Here is a 17,459-nt window from a genome sequence, read left to right as displayed (position 1 = left end):
CTCTTTGGCTTGAGCTAATTACCAAACATTTTTTTCACTGGGCTCTTGCTCAGAGGAGGGCAATAATCAGGACTCTGAGCATTGGCGTTTCCTTGGCAGCCATGTCAGATACTAATTGGCAGTCCTGAGGCTGTGGGGGAAGAGATTTTACCTGACTAGTTGAGCTGAGAGCCTCAGGACTTCTTTCTTAAAAGCAATCTCCTGCTGTGATTTCTTACAGAAAGCCTGAGATTTAACCAAAATGCTAGCGATTGTCACTCATTGGGGCTGTAAAAAGGTTCGGGGCACTGGGAATTTTCCACTTTGTTGCCTGTGCAAGTGACAGTGTTCTGGATTGCCCAGGGTTTACTATGTTGATAATTAACATTTTGGCTACAGTCAATTTTAAGAATTGACCAGAAAATGAAAAACTGATTAGCATGACGCAAGTGGATCAACCTGCTTATGAGGAAACGATTTGGTTGAATCTTTTTGAATGAAGTGGTGAAAATACTCCCAACCTTCAGAATTGCACTAGAAACAACACATGCAAATGAAGGTATAAGAATCCACAACGATAATTTGCATTTTACACACTTTCACACAAATGTCCCAAAGGCCTCCCAAAACACAAATTAAATTTCACAGATCTCCCTCTAAGGACACATTTATTGTTGTTTATGAAAACAGAATGGGAAATTGAGACATAAATCGAGAGACAGCCACAAATTAGTCAGGTCGACAGAATGCATAAAAGATAGAGCTCAGTTTCAAGTTCTAAGCACTAAACTACATAAATTCTTATCCGACAGTAAAGATGAAAAGGAAAAATATATTAAATTTATTTTTCTGTTCTTTACAAGGTGGAAGCCTACATTTCAAAGCTTGTCATGCTGAAGATTTATAATTTATAAAACAAAGCAAGCAGAAAAATATTTCTTGTATCAGTATAATAATGTTTTTTTAATCCAATTCTCTTGCCTTTTTAGCAGATATCCATTGAGCCATCACCATACATAAGGCACTTTGCTCTGATGATGGAGAGTATAAAACACAATTCATTCTCTTGCAGACTTTGCCATCCATTTGTAGAGAACAGCAGTCAAGCCTGGAAAGTAAAAGACAACTCCATATCAGACTGTGATTAAATGTGAAATGATTAGTGTCATGATTGTTCAAAAGAGGGACAGCTGCCTGTGGCTGAAGGCATTTCAGGAAAGCTTTTTGAAGAAAGGAATAATTGAACAAGCCTGCTACAACATGAGAAAAGACAAAAAGACAAAGAGTGACGAGAACATTGCAGTGAAGGAGTGAACCCTAGGGGAAGGTAGAAATGAATTATGTCACTTCGTGAGAAACAGGCAGACCAGTATAAAAAGTTTGTGAAATCAGCTGAGCAGTTTGGAATCTGATTATTGGAAGCCTACAATGTCAGGAACTTGAGCTTTATATTATAAAATATGTTCTTCCAATTGCCGAATTCCCAGTGGTATAAAATACATTCCTGCTTCTATCATTTTATTCAAATATAATAGCATCAGTGGTCAAATTTATCTTTTGACTATTTCCATACAAAACAGAATATTTCAAATGAATTGTTTTCATCACCTGTTTGTGTATTTTAGTAATGAGACAAGGTCATTTCATTTCTCACTTCCTACCTCATTCAAAAAAGTGAGGAAAACTCATTACAACTTGCGTGCCCTAGGAAATTAAATCCAATAATGAACAAATAAATGTTCATAATGCATGTTTTTACAAATTGCAACCCTACCTAGGCCACAAATCCAGAGACAGCCCTTCAAGGAGGTTAAGAATTGGGATCCTACAGTCACTCACACTTGATGTGACTCTATGCTGCCAATCATTAGCTATATAATCTCATACAAATTACTTAACCTTTTTAAGCCTCAGTGTCATTATCTGTAAAATGGGGATATGATGTTCTCTCATTGTTAACATTGTTATTCATTTATCTTTTCAACAAGTATTTATTGAGCACCTACTCTGTGCAAGAAACTCTTCCAGGCACTGGGGATATAGGAGTGAACAAGATAGATGAGCAACAAGCATGTTTGGAAGGTTTAAATAAGACAATACCTATAATGGATTAAGCAATACACCTAGTGAATGATCAATAAATGTTAACTATTATAACTATTATTAACACCTTACCACATACTTTATGACTTTGAGCAAGTCCCTTTACTGCTCTGAGCCTCAGGTTCCTTATTTTTAAAATAAGAAAATAAATATATAGGGCTCCTAAATTCCTTTCCATCTTCTACATGCTACAATTTTACGACTGACAAGCTTTTTCGAATGTTGAGGGAGACACCAGAAAAGAAAAGAGAAAAAGGAAACAATCCCATCGATTCACAGAAACAGAAAGGTAAGAAAAAGTCAACATTAGAGTTTTCTACACCTATTACTCTATATATCAGCTAAAAGAAGCATTCCACTATTAAATCAGAATGTAGTATCTACAAAGATTGAGAGTGATATATAGTGCAGACAATACAATCACATTTGTAGGGTTTATTACTACTTATATTTTTGTTTTAAAAATTGGGTAAACATAGAATAATTTCTTGGAGGTAACTGTATGACAGAGATAACCAGACTGTAAGACAGTTGGTCTAATGACTAACTCTAGAAAATAGCAGCCAATTCATATGCAATCAACTTATAAATATGGCCGATGGTACTAAGTGAATTGTAATATAGACAGTTTGATGATCTTATATAAAGACTTTCTGTGAAGTTCCAAGCACAACTATACTTAGTAAGAATGTTATTTTCTTTTGCAAGTGGAGATTTAGTGAAACACTTAAAAAAATCTGTTCCAAGCCAACCAGTTAATTAATTTGTCACCTGACAACAATTTGTGGTTATCCTGTGAGCAATGGTCCTTGAATCAATGACATGAACATTAATTTATGATTCTGAAAAATAAAGAATCAAGAGGACTTCATGCATGACTTGCCGTGCTTTTAAAATTGTGACGTAAGTGTGATAATAAAAATGGTAGTAATAATAGTAGTAGCTACCATATTCCAAGGGAATGCGAAGCCAGGAAATACATTATTTCATTTAATTCTTATAGTAACCCAAGGAGCTGGGTATTATTCTTTCTATGTTTTCGGTAAGGAAATGACTCAGAGAGTTTCAGGAACTTTCCCAAGGTCACACAGCTAGCAAGCAGCAGCAGAGGCCTGAAAATTGTCACTCCTCTTTGTTAATGACAGTTGCCAGATGACTATGCTAGAAAATCTTTAGGTATAAAAGCAATTCAAGAGAATATAAATGAGTCATTCCTGGACTTCTTAGCAAAGAGACCTTCATTTTCTGCATTTACATTTCAAAAGACTATATGATAAAGAAATCATTTGCTATTGCTAGATAAGTGCTCCTTCAAGCAAGAAATTTAAAACCCGTTTTTAAAAAATAGGCAAAAAAGAAAGAAAGAAAAAGTACCAGCTCTAATTTCCTCTCTATATTAGACAACCACAAAAGACACTTGAAATTCTGGCATTAAAAGCAGGCTGCCCAGAATGACTGCAATCTCTAAGAGTTTGCATTTTAAATGAAACAGTTGCCTCTGTGACATAAATCAAGATATTCCATACATTTATGAAGTTGGAGGCCTGCTTTATTTGTGTTCATATTGTTAACAACCTTCTGGCATATTCTGGAATGTATCTCTTTCTTTTCATCTATTTTCCCAGCAGATTTTAACTCTACTGGCATGGGGATTTTTGTCTTCTTTATTCAGTATCCTCAGCACCTATAAGAGGGTTTGAAATAGTAGGTATTTGCTATATATTTGTTAGTTAACAACTTAATAAATCAATTGATATGATATAAAATATATTGAAGAAAAATGCTATCAAATTTTGTGTGTGCGTGTCTTGAAATTGTCACACAACTCAGAAGCCGAGTTCCTCTGAAGCCATCATTTGCGTATCTCAGAAGTTACTTTTCATGATACCCAGGACGAATTCAAAACTGTTCAAAGTATTTTTTCCTTATAAAATCAGACGGGCTGGAAGTCTAAAAGGATTATTAATACCTAGACTACATCAAGAAGAAAATTCTCCAATTCCAATGTTATCCCATTTCAAAGCCTACCCTTTGTAGGTTTGTATATAAAATATGCTCTGCCTTCTTTCAAAAACAATTGGTAACAGCTTAGACCAAAATAACTTAATCAATCCCTGGAAAGATTTTTTATTTTTCAACTCATCCTGTTGCTTTACCCTGAGAAGCCTTAAAAATGGTCTTAGAGCTGCTGGAATTCCCTTAAACTAGTCTCCTAAGGAAACTATCAGGAAGATTTATGTGGCAGCCTGCTTACTTGTCTGCCTATCTTCCAAGGGGCTGAACTTTAACTGCTAAATTAACTTAGTCCCTTTGGCATTTGGGGACTTACTATAAGGGAAGTTATATATATTTTTCTCTCTCCTAATATCTACTTCAGCCTATTTGATAAAAACTTCTATCCCACTAGAAATCTTAGAAAGAAAACCTCACCCATTTTTTGGACCCCTTTCTCTCTCTCTTCTACCCTAGAGAACGGTAGCTGTGTAAATTAAGATAATGCTAGCTGTTGTAACAAATCGTCAACTTTCAATGGCTTAGCTCAGCACAATGGAGATACCCTTTTTCACTCATGTAACAGTACCAGTACCATGCCATTAGATCTAACTGTCTTTCATAAAGTGGCTTAAGAATGTAGACCCCTCCCTTGAATGGCTCCACCATTTGTTAGGGTCTTGAAAATGTCTACCTCTAAGTACCCAATGAGAAAAGGAAAGAGATGGAGAATAAGGTGCATCATGGTTCAGAACTGACATACATACTTTCTATTAATATTCCATTAGTGAAAAAATAGTCATGTGATTACACCTGGAGGCAAGAGGTGGACTGGAACACATAGTCTTTGGCTGGGAACCTGCCTTCCAGGGAAAACTCCAAAATAAGGAAAGGGTACACATTATTTTATAAAATGTTTGGTGGATTGCATGCACCCTGCCAAAATGAAACTGTGGGACCCTGCCCTGCACTGAGGAAGTCAGATGTTTGGGTTGGATAAGTCTGTTTGCAGATGCTTTATGTCTCTTCCTATTTGGTGCTTTGTTGTTGAAATGGTCCACCTGGAGTTATCTCTGTCTTGTGGTTAGCCCTCCAGGGCAGACTAGAAGAACCTGCAGAGGAGGCTTGCAGTTGTCAGTTTTCCAATTTGTGACTAGGTGAGTAAGTTCAACTCACAGGGAAAGTGGAATAAAATGCCCCTCTTGGCCTCAAATTCAAGCTTATTGTAGTATCTAGGCTTATCAACAACACATCTTATTTATTTATTTATTTATTTTTTTGATACAAGGTTTCACTCTATTGCCCGGGCTGGAGTGCAGTGATACAATCTTGGTTCACTACAACATCTATCACCTTGGCTCAAGCGATCCTGCCACTTCAGCCTCCTGAGTAGTTGGGACTACAGAAACGCACCACCATGCCTAGCTAATTTTCTTTTCTATTCTTTTTTGTTTTGTTTTGTTTTGTTTTGTTGTAGAGATGCAGTTTTGCCAAGTTGCCCAGGTTGGTCTGGGACTCCTGAGCTTAAGTGATTTGCCCACCTTGGCCTTCCAAAGTGCTGGAATTACGGGCATGAGTCAACACATCTGGCTCACATCTGGCTCACTTCTAACATTTTTCTAAGTTTCTGTTAGATAGAGGAATATAGATAGATAGCTAGATAGATAGCCAGATAGATAGCCAGATAGATAGATATATAGATAGAGAAAAAGGAGAAAAAAATCAAAGCTCTATAATTAAGTTGAAGGATAGCCAAATTTAATTTTCTTAAAGTAATTATTACTCTTGCTTGAGCTTTTTAAAGTGGCTTAAAGAAAATAAACCACCAAGACTCTTGTAAACACTTTAGAAAACAAAAAATATATATTAAATCCTTAACCTTCCAAATAATCTGAATTCTTGACATTTAAATAGCTTTCCCAAGATAAAACTAAAGGCTCAGAAACGAAGTAAATGTTTAATGGGTGCATACTTTGATTCCTTTGAACTTGCTGCCAGCCATTGTTCAGTCTCCTTGTTGGGTTTAGGTTTGCAGGTTTTTGCCTAAGCTCTTCAAATTTCAAACCTGTTTCTTCAGAGTGGCATTAGCCCCTACCTATATGTGAACCAGACACAACTTCTTTTTGTGCCATGCCACAATACTATAGTGATCTTTTAAAGTGTTCTGGGTGGAATTTCAAGGGGGAAACGGCAAAGCTCTCCAAGGAGGTACTTGGGTGGCCTAGCATTGAAGACAGAGAAAGATTGCAGAGAGAACCAAGCAACCAATAAATCCTGGTTATCCATTTAAATACAGCCACAACTTTAGTACAATAAGCCTTAGCCACAGTGGCACAGGGAGTTGGACTCAGCTCTCTGGCGACTGTCACACCAGCTACATTGAATTGGCAGAGGAGGAGCTGGCTTGCTCACAGTCCAAATAGGAATGACGCATTAAGTGTGAATTAGAAAAAAAAAAAAAAAAAAAAAAAAAAAAAAAACATTTTAAGACATGTGTGGCCTCTTCTCTCTCCTGGCTGTTTTGGAATCAGTGTTTCATTCATGGAAACAGAATCACAAGTAAAACCTTACTGGATTTTAACTTCTCAATCAATATGGAGTCATTTTTGACATGATCCTGTAGCACCTATTTTCTTTTCTTTATTTTTCTTCAGCAACAATGTTTAAAACAAATTAAATGTAGATTTGAATACAGTCCCACACTGGTTACCTTCTTTGGCAGGAGAATCCTCAAACATAGTTTGGAAGTGACGTCTATACACATCAAGTTAACTAGAATGTAGCAAGTAACACCAAATCACGGGCTTATCAAGAACATTAATTAGAAAAAGGTCCTGATAGTGGTCGTTTAAACAGTAAGACATCAGTGAAGAAAGACATAAAGAAGAGATATAATGGATTGCCTGTTAACTTTCATTTTATTGTAATTTGCACATTTCAAATAACCTGAACAACAAAACAGCCAACTAGGTTAATGATTTACGTCGTCTTCATTTCCAACAAAGTTAGTAGATTACTGCATGAAAACAGACTGTTGATGGAAACTGTTGGAAATGAAGTCCCTCAAATTTTTTGTTTGTTTGTTTGTTTTTTGAGATGGAGCAAGGCTGGAGTGCAGTGGGTTTGATTTCGGCTCACTCCAAGCTCCACCTCCCGAGTTCACGCCATTCTCCTGCCTCAGCCTCCGGAGTAGCCGGGATTACAGGCACCCACCATCGCGCTCGGCTAATTTTTTGTATTTTTAGTAGAGACAGGATTTCACCGTGTTAGCCAGGATGGTCTGGATCTGCTAACCTCATGATCTGCCCGCCTCCGCCTCCCAAAGTGCTGGGATTACAGGCGTGAGCTACTGTGCCCGGCCGAAGTCCCTCAATTTTTAAACAGCAGTAAGCGTTTATATTGTTATTTTAGGGGAACCCTTTTCACGGTTATAAACTCATGTGAGAATAGATTCATGTGAGGAGAGATCATGTAGGTTCTTCTTTATTTTCTAGAGTTGGCTATTTAAAAGCCTACTGCTGAGAAAAAATGAAAGGGATATCTTATGCCTATCCCATCTTTCTATTATGGAGTCAGATAACTTGTTTTCCACCAGAGTCTCAGTCATACCTGACTTAGATGATTTAGAAGGTGAGATTTTGGAACTTTTTTTTTTTTTTTTGAGATGGAATCTCGCATGTCGCCCAGGCTGGAGTGCAATGGCAGAATCTCCGCTCACTGCAAGCTCCGCCTCCCGGGTTCACACCATTCCTGCCTCAGCCACCTGAGTAGCTGGGACTACAGGTGCCCGCCACCGCTCCCGGCTAATTTTTTGTATTTTTAGTAGAGACAGGGTTTCACCGTGGTCTGGATCTCCTGACCTCGTGATCCGTACGCCTCGGCCTGCCAAAGTGCTGGGATTACAGGCTGAGCCACCGCGCCCGGCCTGGACTTTTTTTATGTAGTTGTACGTGGATGAGATTTTGGATTAGAAGCTGAGGCTAGAATGGGTTAAGCTTTTGGATGGAGGTGAATGCATTTTGTACATTGCAAGAATATAATTTCATTGGACCAGAGAGTAAAAGGGTGTAGACTGAATAGTATCACTAAAAAAGTCATGTCCAGCTGGATTCTCAGAATGTGGTCTTATTTGGGAATCAGGTCTCTGCAGATATAATTAGTTGAGAGGAGTCATAATGGATTAGGTTGGGCCCTAAATCCAATACGAATGGTTTCCTTGTAAGAAGACAGAGATGCAGAGGAAGACAGAAAGAAGACTCTGTGAAGACAGACGAAAGGACTGGAGTGATGCAACTACAAAGCAAGAAATGCCAGCGATTGCTGGCAACAGAAGCTAAAAAAGGTAAGGAAGTATTCCTCTCTAAATCCTTCAGAGGAAGCAAGGTCCTGCTGACACCTTCATTTCCAGCTTTTAGCCCTCAGAGCTATGACAAAATAAATTGTTGTTGTTTAAAGCAGGGGTTCCCAATCCCCAGGCCAGGGACCTTGGAGTATTCTCATAGGAGCATGAACCCTATTGTGAACTGTGCATGTGAGGGATCTAGGTTGCGCAGACCCCATCCCGCTCCATGGAAAAACTGTCTTCCAAGAAACCAGTCCCTGAGGCCAAAAAGACTGGGAACTGTTGGTTCAAAGGGAATAAGAAAAATCTCTGTGAAAAGATATAAAAGTAGTTCTACTTTGGTGGCAAAAATGGAAATACTATATATCTGTGTGTGTGTGTGTATATTTATGTCTATACCCACATAAACACTGGAAAAGTAAATGATAAAGACAGGATAATGTTTTAGAGAGTTCATAAAAATGAGCTGGAGGAATAGGAATGGGAGTGATGTTTTTCTGAGTATTTTGGTATTTGAACTCTATATTAAAAATTAAAAAATAATTAAATCTAAAGAATGAAAAAAAATTCTCAATTGGAGTTTAAATAGAAATAAGTGAATCCAATCATATATTGAAATGACTGGTGAACTAGGTAGAAAAAAATTCATACAGTTTTGGACATAATATCTGACTATATATCCAAAATAAATTACATGGCCAATTGAGAGAACTTAAATATGATTTGTATATAAGATAGTATTATGAAATGATTTGTAATTTTCCACATTTCCAAAAATTTCCCAAATTTCTATAAACACTTCCAAAAAATATTGTGTATTTTCGGAGAGTGGTAATGGTATGTGGTATTCTTTTTTTTTTTTTTTTTAGAGACAGTGTCTTGCTCCATTACCCAGGTTGGAGTGCAGTGGCATGTTCATAATTTACTGCAAATTCACACTCCAGGGTTCAAGAGGTCTTCCTGCTTTAGCTTTCCAAGTAGCTGGGACTACAGACACATGACAGTGTGCCCAGTTAATTTTATAAAATGTTTATAAAATTTTATAATTTATATTTTAAAATTTAAATTCTAAATTTTTGTTTTTAATTTAATTTTATTGTTTCCTCGGTAGAAATGGAGTTTGACTGTGTTGCCCAGGCTCATCTTGAACTAATTTTAATTCTTTTTTTCTTGGTAGAGGTGGGGTTTCACTGTGTTGCCTAGGCTTATCTTGAACTCCCGGCCTCAAGGGATCCTTCCGACTTGGCCTTCCAAAGCGCTGGGACTACAGGCGTGAGGCTGGCCTTGTTATTCTTAAGAGATGCATTTTATATTTTTTAGAGAAACATTGCCATAATGCCTACAACTTACTTTTAAATAGATTATATACATAGTTAACAATAACGTATACATGTACACGTAATTGTGTACTTGAAATTTACTAAGATAATAGATCTTAAGTATTCTCACCACACGCAAAAAGGTAACTATATGGTGTGATTAATATGTTAATTAATTTAATTGTGGTAATCATTTTAAAATGTACATGTGTGTCATATCATCATCACATTGTATACCTTAAGTACATACAATCTTTGTCAATCATACCTCAATAAAGCCAGAAAATATGCAATATAGGGAAAACACATAAAAATATATAATTTTTAACTTTTGAGCTTGACTTTGTTGCCAAATCATATCAGTCATTCCATGAAATACCCATATAATATAATGGTTAAGAACACAATTTCTACAACTAGAAAATCTAGGTTTAATCCCAGCTTTAGCTTTATAATCTCAGGTAAGTTATTTAACCTCTGTGTGCCTCAGTTTCCTCAGCTGCAAAATTGTGATAGCAATAGTACCTAGCTCATATGAAGTTAAACACACACAAATAGAAAGAAGAAACTGTGTACATGTATATATAAATAATATTAGTATACATATATAATTAGCAAATATAAATAAAAGGCGTATGGCAATCACTGTATTCTTCTTTATGCATTCTATTGGCTTGAACATTTTCAAGATAGCTGGAGAAAAATTAATCAGCTAAATTTTATACCTTGGAATGTCACTGTTTAATCATGGAAAGTAACTGAATAATTTTGGAATGGGGTAGAGATAAAAAATTAAAGCCAGATATTTAGAGGAAAAAACAGTTTCTACTGGATATGGTTTGCAGCAGTTATTAAACAAACAATCAAACCAATCCTTCTTTGTACCCCAAAGATCGGGCTGTTTGGCGTATTTATTATGCAGGAACCACCATCCCATAAAGTGGCTGCTTTTAAAATTTTTATTGACATTTCCTGTATTATATTCATCCCTGAAATCTTCACAGCAGCCAAGTCGATCTTTTCTTGTCAGCAGAGGAAAAAACAATTCAGTGTCATTAAACACTTTGAAACTGCCATTATAACTCATTCTCTGATGTACGCAATATACTGGAAATGAATTATCAAGGAGAAGATAAACAAAGAAAATTGAAGGGAAATCTTCCGACGCTGGAGGACTATCTTTTTCCTTTTAGCCTGCTCTGCACTGTAACTCAGAAGTGGAGGTACGTGTGGGTGTGGGAGTGGGACTGATGCTTGCAGGCTGCCTTTCCCAGGTTCCAGTGACAGCTGGCTTGCAGCTGGTTTTGGTCAAAGGGAGACTAAAAAGGAAGTGAAGCGTAGAAGGGATGCAGAGAGAGGCCAGGGTCTTTATCTCCCTCCTCTGGTCGGGTGGGTTCTTCCACAGCATCAGAGTCTCTGGCTCCAGCCTCCCCCAGATAGGCCTTAGATGATTCCAGCTTCTACTGTGTAAGCATAGTTGGGTTCTGGTAACAACTTACCTTATACCTTGGAGCCTCGGGGCTTCTGTTGCCTCTTACTGCTGCCAGTTTCAGGGCTTCCTCCCCATCAACTGCTGGCATCTCATCTTTTCTATTTCCTGTTTAAATAATCCCTTTATAAATTCCTCATGTTTCAAATATGCAGAATTATTTTTTCCTGATTCAGGATGTGACTGCAAAATGTGAAGTAAAAAGAAAATGAACTTCAGAACAGTCATATATGAAGACACAGAAAATGAAGAGAGAATGGCAAATATTCTGATAGAATATTAACCAATATATATGATTCTCTTCTATAGAAACTTTAACCTACTATTTTTAACTTTTGAACTTGGTTTTGCTGCCACATCTCATCAGTCATCTTATCACAACAGCAATATAGCATAACGATTAAGAACATAATTTCTGAAACTGTACAATCTAGGTTTAATCCTAGTTTTAGCTTCGTAACCATAGGTAAATTATTTAATGTCGGTGCCTTAGTTTCCTCATCTGCAAAATGAAGGTAGTGATAATACCTATGTTATATGGAGTTGAATTATGTAAAAAGGCAGCATTCAGTAAATGTTATTTAATGCATGTGTTTACTTACTTTATTTTATATAGTAAACTTATAAACAAACTGATATTGGCAATGCTGCCTTTCGCATATTATAATTTTTATGTCAGATCACAGCTTTCAAAGAACTTTTAGATACATGACTTCATTCCACTTAACAATTTAGTTGAAGTAAGTAAAATAGGCTTTATTATCCCAATACAGATAATAAAACTTAATCTGTAAGAGATCACTAGCAAGAGAGAGATAAGCAAAATTAAAACAAGTCTGTTGATTCCTAGTTGAGAACTTTTCTGTGACATTATCAGTCACATTTTTGGGATACTACCATACTTACTTTTAACACATTCTCTTAACTTCACCTTGCCAAAATAATGTATAAAGAGTAAAAATAGTTGAGCGCCAATGATTAAATATAATCTCATAGGTAGCTTTATTACATTTAATATTTTCATTTTTAAGAAAAAGTCATCACATATTTATAATATCAAGAAAACAAAAACAAATTGGAAGGAGCAACCAATGATAAAACTAACAAAGTAGTTAATATAGAATCAAGAGATGGGTACTCTACAATTTGAAAGCATGGAATTAACCCTGAGTTATAAGAATCTGTGGGGAAGGTAGACAACTTCAGAGATAACATACTGAAAAGACCTAGGAGAAAGAGAGACATGTAAGTGGGATATAATTCATAAGCTCTATTACCTCAGGTTCATTCAGTGTAATGAGTTATTTTATTCATCATTGTTTCCAAGGAAACAATAGTTAACTCATTTCATGGTTTAATATCTTGCAATCACATATACCATTTTATACATGACATGAACATAATGGTTCTTACTCTACAATTCATCTATGTGCTTAAAACTCCCACGTACAGTACACATTGAAAGCAGTTAAACAGTGAATTTAACCTGAATAATTACATAGTACTTTAGGTATTTTCTCACTATATTCAATGATCTAATGTTAAAAATAGACCACTACACCCACATTTATTCAATTGGGTAGCCAGAATATATTTATTTGCTTTCATTATTATATTAACATAAAATATGTCATTAATTCTTTAAAATGAATTTTGAATTATGAGTTATCAGTGCATGCCAGTCTTTTCAAATATTTTTCTTATACAACTGTCATGATAAAAACATAAACATAACATGCATATATGCAAGAAAAAGTAAAAACTTTGAAGATTTCCAAACTGTGCCTCATGAAAACAACATTTTTCTTCATATTTGTTACAAATGCAGCCAAATTTTTAAGTAAAAGTTTTCTAAACTTTTAAGACACAGAATATTTGAAACCTTGTAAAAGCTTACATTTATAATGTTCAGTAATTCATTCATATATTTGATATCTTGGACAGACACTATTCAATGAAAAGGAAAACATATTATCTAGAAGTAATTACATCGTAAAATTGATTAGCATCAGGTAACAGAAAGATAGCATTAATGAGTTCAGTCTTGATAATGAGGACACATAGATTGCTAAGTAAAACTTAGAGGCACTCCAAACACAACATTGGCAGAAAAGAAGGGCTATCAGAGAAAATATAGCATAGTACAACATTACTGCAAAAATAGGAAAGAGATCATTTGCAAGATTTCAAGTAGCTGTTCAACTACTTTTAGATCGTTGTAGAAAAAGGAAACACTTAAGGACAGAAAACTGCACTTTGTGAGCATGCATAGACAAATCATGGAAATTTCCATAAATTATTAATAAGTATTCTGATGCAAAGAGTTGACAATTCTAGTGGATCTCAATTTAGGATGAGAATCCTGAGTCATAGTCATATAGAAAAGATTAGTAAAACTGAATTATCCAGTAAGCAAATATTTCCCTAGATCAGAGCAGATGAAATTCTCAAACTCTACAAAGTAAGGATTTTTACAGTTTGGGAGAGGAGGTAACGGAAATATTTTTAGAGCTCTGGCTTTGTTGATACCTACATCTGTTTATATCTAGCTAGCTGGTTAGTTTTTTTGTGTGTGTGCTTTAAGTATATTTTAAATACCCTAAACAAAATATTAGCAAAGTGAATCTAACAAACATATGTAACATTTTGTTGAGAATATTCTTATAGAAAGAATAATACACCACGAACAAGTGGGATTTATTTCAGGGATGCAAGACTGGTTCAACATTCAAAAATCAATTAATGTTATCCATCACATTGACAAGCTAAAGAGGAAAAGTCATATATTAATAGATGAAGAAAAAGCAGTTGAAAATATTCAACATTCAAGACTAAAAAAACAACAAATTAGGAGAGGACTTCCTCAACTTGTTAAGGAACATCTACAAAATCCTATAGCTAACATCATGCATAATGGTGAGAAACACAGATCAGAGAAAAAGCAAGACTGTTCTCTGTCCCCATAGCTTTTCAACATTATATAGGAAATTAAAGCTAATGCAATGAAAAAGAAAAGAAAAGGTAGATAAATTGGAAAAGAAGAAATTAAACTGTCTTTGTTTTCAGGTGACATGTTTACCTATGGAGACTATCCAAATAAACTGACAAGAAAAAAAATCTGAAACTAATAAGCAATTATAGCAAGGTTTCAGAATAAATGGTTAATGTACAAAAGACAATTACTTTTTTATGCACCATCAATTAAAAATAAGACTTGAATTGTAAAATACAGTGTCACTCATATTAGCACCCAAAAATGAAATAGAAATAAATGAAGCAACATATGTACAAGATCTGTATGAGAAAAACTATAAAAATCTGATAAAATATCTACAAAGAACTAAATAAATGAAGAGAGTCCATGTTCATGGAAAGAAAGACTAAATATTGTCAAGTTGTCAGTTCTTCCCAACTTGATCTGCAGACTCAACACAATCTCATTCAAAACCTCAGCAAATTATTTTATGGACACCAATAAACTGAATCTAAAGTTTATATGGTGAGGCAAAAGATGCAGAACAGCTAGCACAATACTATGAAAAGAGCAAATCAGAGTACTTACATTATCTAATTTCAAGCCTCACAATGAAGTCACAGTAAGTAAGAAAGTGTGATATTGGCAAAAGAATAGACAAATAGATCGATGGAACAGAAATAGGTACACATAAATGCAATTAACTGATTTTTGACAAAGAAGCAAAGCAAAACAAAGATAATTGCTTCAACAAATGGTTCTGGAACAAATGGATAGCCACACGCCAAATTTAAAAATAGAAGAAGAATTTAGGCACAGACGTTATACCCTTTACAAAAATTAATTCAAAATGGAAGCTGAACCTAAATGTAAAGTGCATATCTATAAAATTCCTAGAAGATAACAGAACAAGTAATCCAATTTGGGTATGCTGTTCACCTTTTAGATAAAACACCAAAGGAGTAACCCATGAAAAAATAATGGATAAGCTGAAATGTATTAAAATTAAAAACTTTGACTGTGAAAGACAATGTCAACAGAATGAGAAGAGAAGCCACCAACTAGGATAAAATATTTATAAAAGACGCATCTAAAAAAGGCCTGTTATTCAAAAGATACAAAGAACTCTTAAAGCTCATCAAAGAAGAGTTTTCATAAGCATATGAATAAAATGTTCAACATCACATGTTGTTAGGGAATTACAAATTGAAACAATGAGATACCACTCCATACCCATTAGAATGGCTAAAATCTCAAACACTGACAACATCAAGTTCTAGTGAGGATGTGAACCAACAGGATCTCTCATTCACTGCATTTGGGAATGCAAAATGGTGTAGCCACTTTGAAAGACATTTGGCAGTTTCCAAAACTAAACACACTCTTACCATATTATCCAGAAGTCACCCTCCTTTGTATTTACCTAAAGGAGTTAAAAATTAATTAACATACAAAAACTTGCACGAGGATGTTTTAACAGCTTTATTTATAATTGCCAAAACTGAGAAGTAACCAAGATGATCTACTTTAGGAATGGATAAATAAACTGAGGTAATCCAGAAAATTGAATATTATTCAGTACTAAAAAGAAATGTGCCATCAAAACATGAGAAGACATAGATAAAATTTAAATGCTTATTACTAAGTAAAATACACTTGTCTGAAAAGGCAACATACTGTATTATTCCAATTATATAACATTCTGGAAAAAGCAAAATTGCTGTGATCACAATGCTTCTCTAGATTCCTCCTCTCTGGGCAGGACCTCTCTGAAGGAAAGGCAGCAGCCCCAGTCAGGGGCTTATAGATAAAACTCCCATCTCCCTGGGACAGAGCACCTGGGGGAAGGGGCGGCTGTGGGCACAGCTTCAGCAGACTTAAACTTTCCTGCCTGCCAGCTGTGAAGAGAGCAGATCTCCCAGCACAGAAGTCAAGCTGTGCTTCCTCAGGTGAGTCCCTGACCCCCATGCCTTCTGACTGGGAGACACCTCCAAGCAGGGGTTGACAGACACCTCATACGGGAGAGCTCTGGCTGGCATCTGGTGGGTGCCCCTCTGGGGTGAAGCTTCCAGAAGAAGAAGCAGGCAGCAATCTTTGCTGTTCCACAACCTCTGCTTGTGATACCCAGGCAAACAGAGTCTGGAGTGGATCTCCAGCCAACTCCAGCAGACCTGCAGCAGAGGCCTTGTCTATTAGAAGGAAAACTAACAAACAGAAAGGAATAGCATCAACATCAACAGAAAGGAAGTTCACACAAAAACTCCATCTGAAGGTCACCAGCAGCAAAGACTAAAGGTAGATAAATCCACGAAGATGAGGAAAAAACAGCACAAAAAGACTGAAAATTCCAAAAACCAGAATGCTTCTTCTTCTCCAAAGGATCATACCTCCTCACCAGCAAGGGAATAAAACCGGATGGCGAATGAATTTGACGAATTGACAGAATTAGGCTTCAGAAGGTGGGTAATAACAAACTTATCTGAGCTAAAGGAGCATATTCTAACCCAATTCAAGGAAGCTAAGAACCTTGAAAAAAAGGTTAAAGGAATTGTTAACTAGAATAACCAGTTTAGAGAAGAACATAAATGACCTGATGGAGCTGAAAAACACAGCATGAGAACTTCATAAAGCATACACAAGTATCAATAGCCAAATCAATCAAGCGGAAGAAAGGATATCAGAGACTGAAGATTGTGGGGAAAAGAAAGAGAGATCAGCCTGTTACTGTGTCTATATAGAAAGAAGTAGACATAAGACACTCAATTTTGTTCTGTATTTGAGATGCTGTTAATCTGTAACCCTACCCCCAACCTTGTCCTTACAAGAGACATGTGCTGTGGTGACTCAAGGTTTAACGGATTTGGGCTGTGCAGGGTGTGCTTTGTTAAACAAGTGCCTGAAGGCAGCTTGCTGGTTAAAAGTCATCACCATTCTCTTAATCTCAAGTACCCAGGGACACATACACTGCCGAAGGTCACAGGGACCTCTGCCTAGGAAAGCTAGGTATTGTCCAAGGTTTCTCCCCATGTGATACTCTGAAATATGGCCTCGTGGGAAGGGAAAGACCTAATTGTCCCCAGCCTGATACCCTTGACGGGTCTGTGCTGAGGAGGATTAGTATAAGAGGAAAGAAGGCCTCTTGGCAGTTAAGATAGAGAAAAACCATCTGTCTCCTGCCCGTCCCTGGGCAATGGAAGATATCGGTGTAAAATCCGATCGTATGTTCTATTTCCTGAGAAAGGAGAAAACAGCCTTAGGGCT

General features: G+C 36.2%; 1 long non-coding RNA gene across 1 annotated transcript in view; it reads right to left on the bottom strand.

Moving 5' to 3' along the window:
• Positions 1 to 632: 632 nt before the first annotated feature.
• LOC102117796 (uncharacterized) overlaps positions 633 to 17,459 on the bottom strand; it is a 28,343-nt gene continuing 11,516 nt past the window's right edge. Inside the window, exons 3-4 of the long non-coding RNA XR_274383.4 lie at positions 11,235 to 11,407; positions 633 to 1,087 (exon numbers count right to left, since the gene is read on the bottom strand). This is a non-coding gene — a long non-coding RNA (uncharacterized lncRNA). The remainder of the gene's footprint in view (positions 1,088 to 11,234; positions 11,408 to 17,459) is intronic.

This window comes from Macaca fascicularis, chromosome 2 (assembly GCF_037993035.2).
Source record: "Macaca fascicularis isolate 582-1 chromosome 2, T2T-MFA8v1.1".
Lineage (NCBI taxonomy): Eukaryota > Metazoa > Chordata > Mammalia > Primates > Cercopithecidae > Macaca > Macaca fascicularis.
Note: the sequence above shows the minus strand (reverse complement) of the source record. Positions and strands in the feature narration are given on the sequence as shown.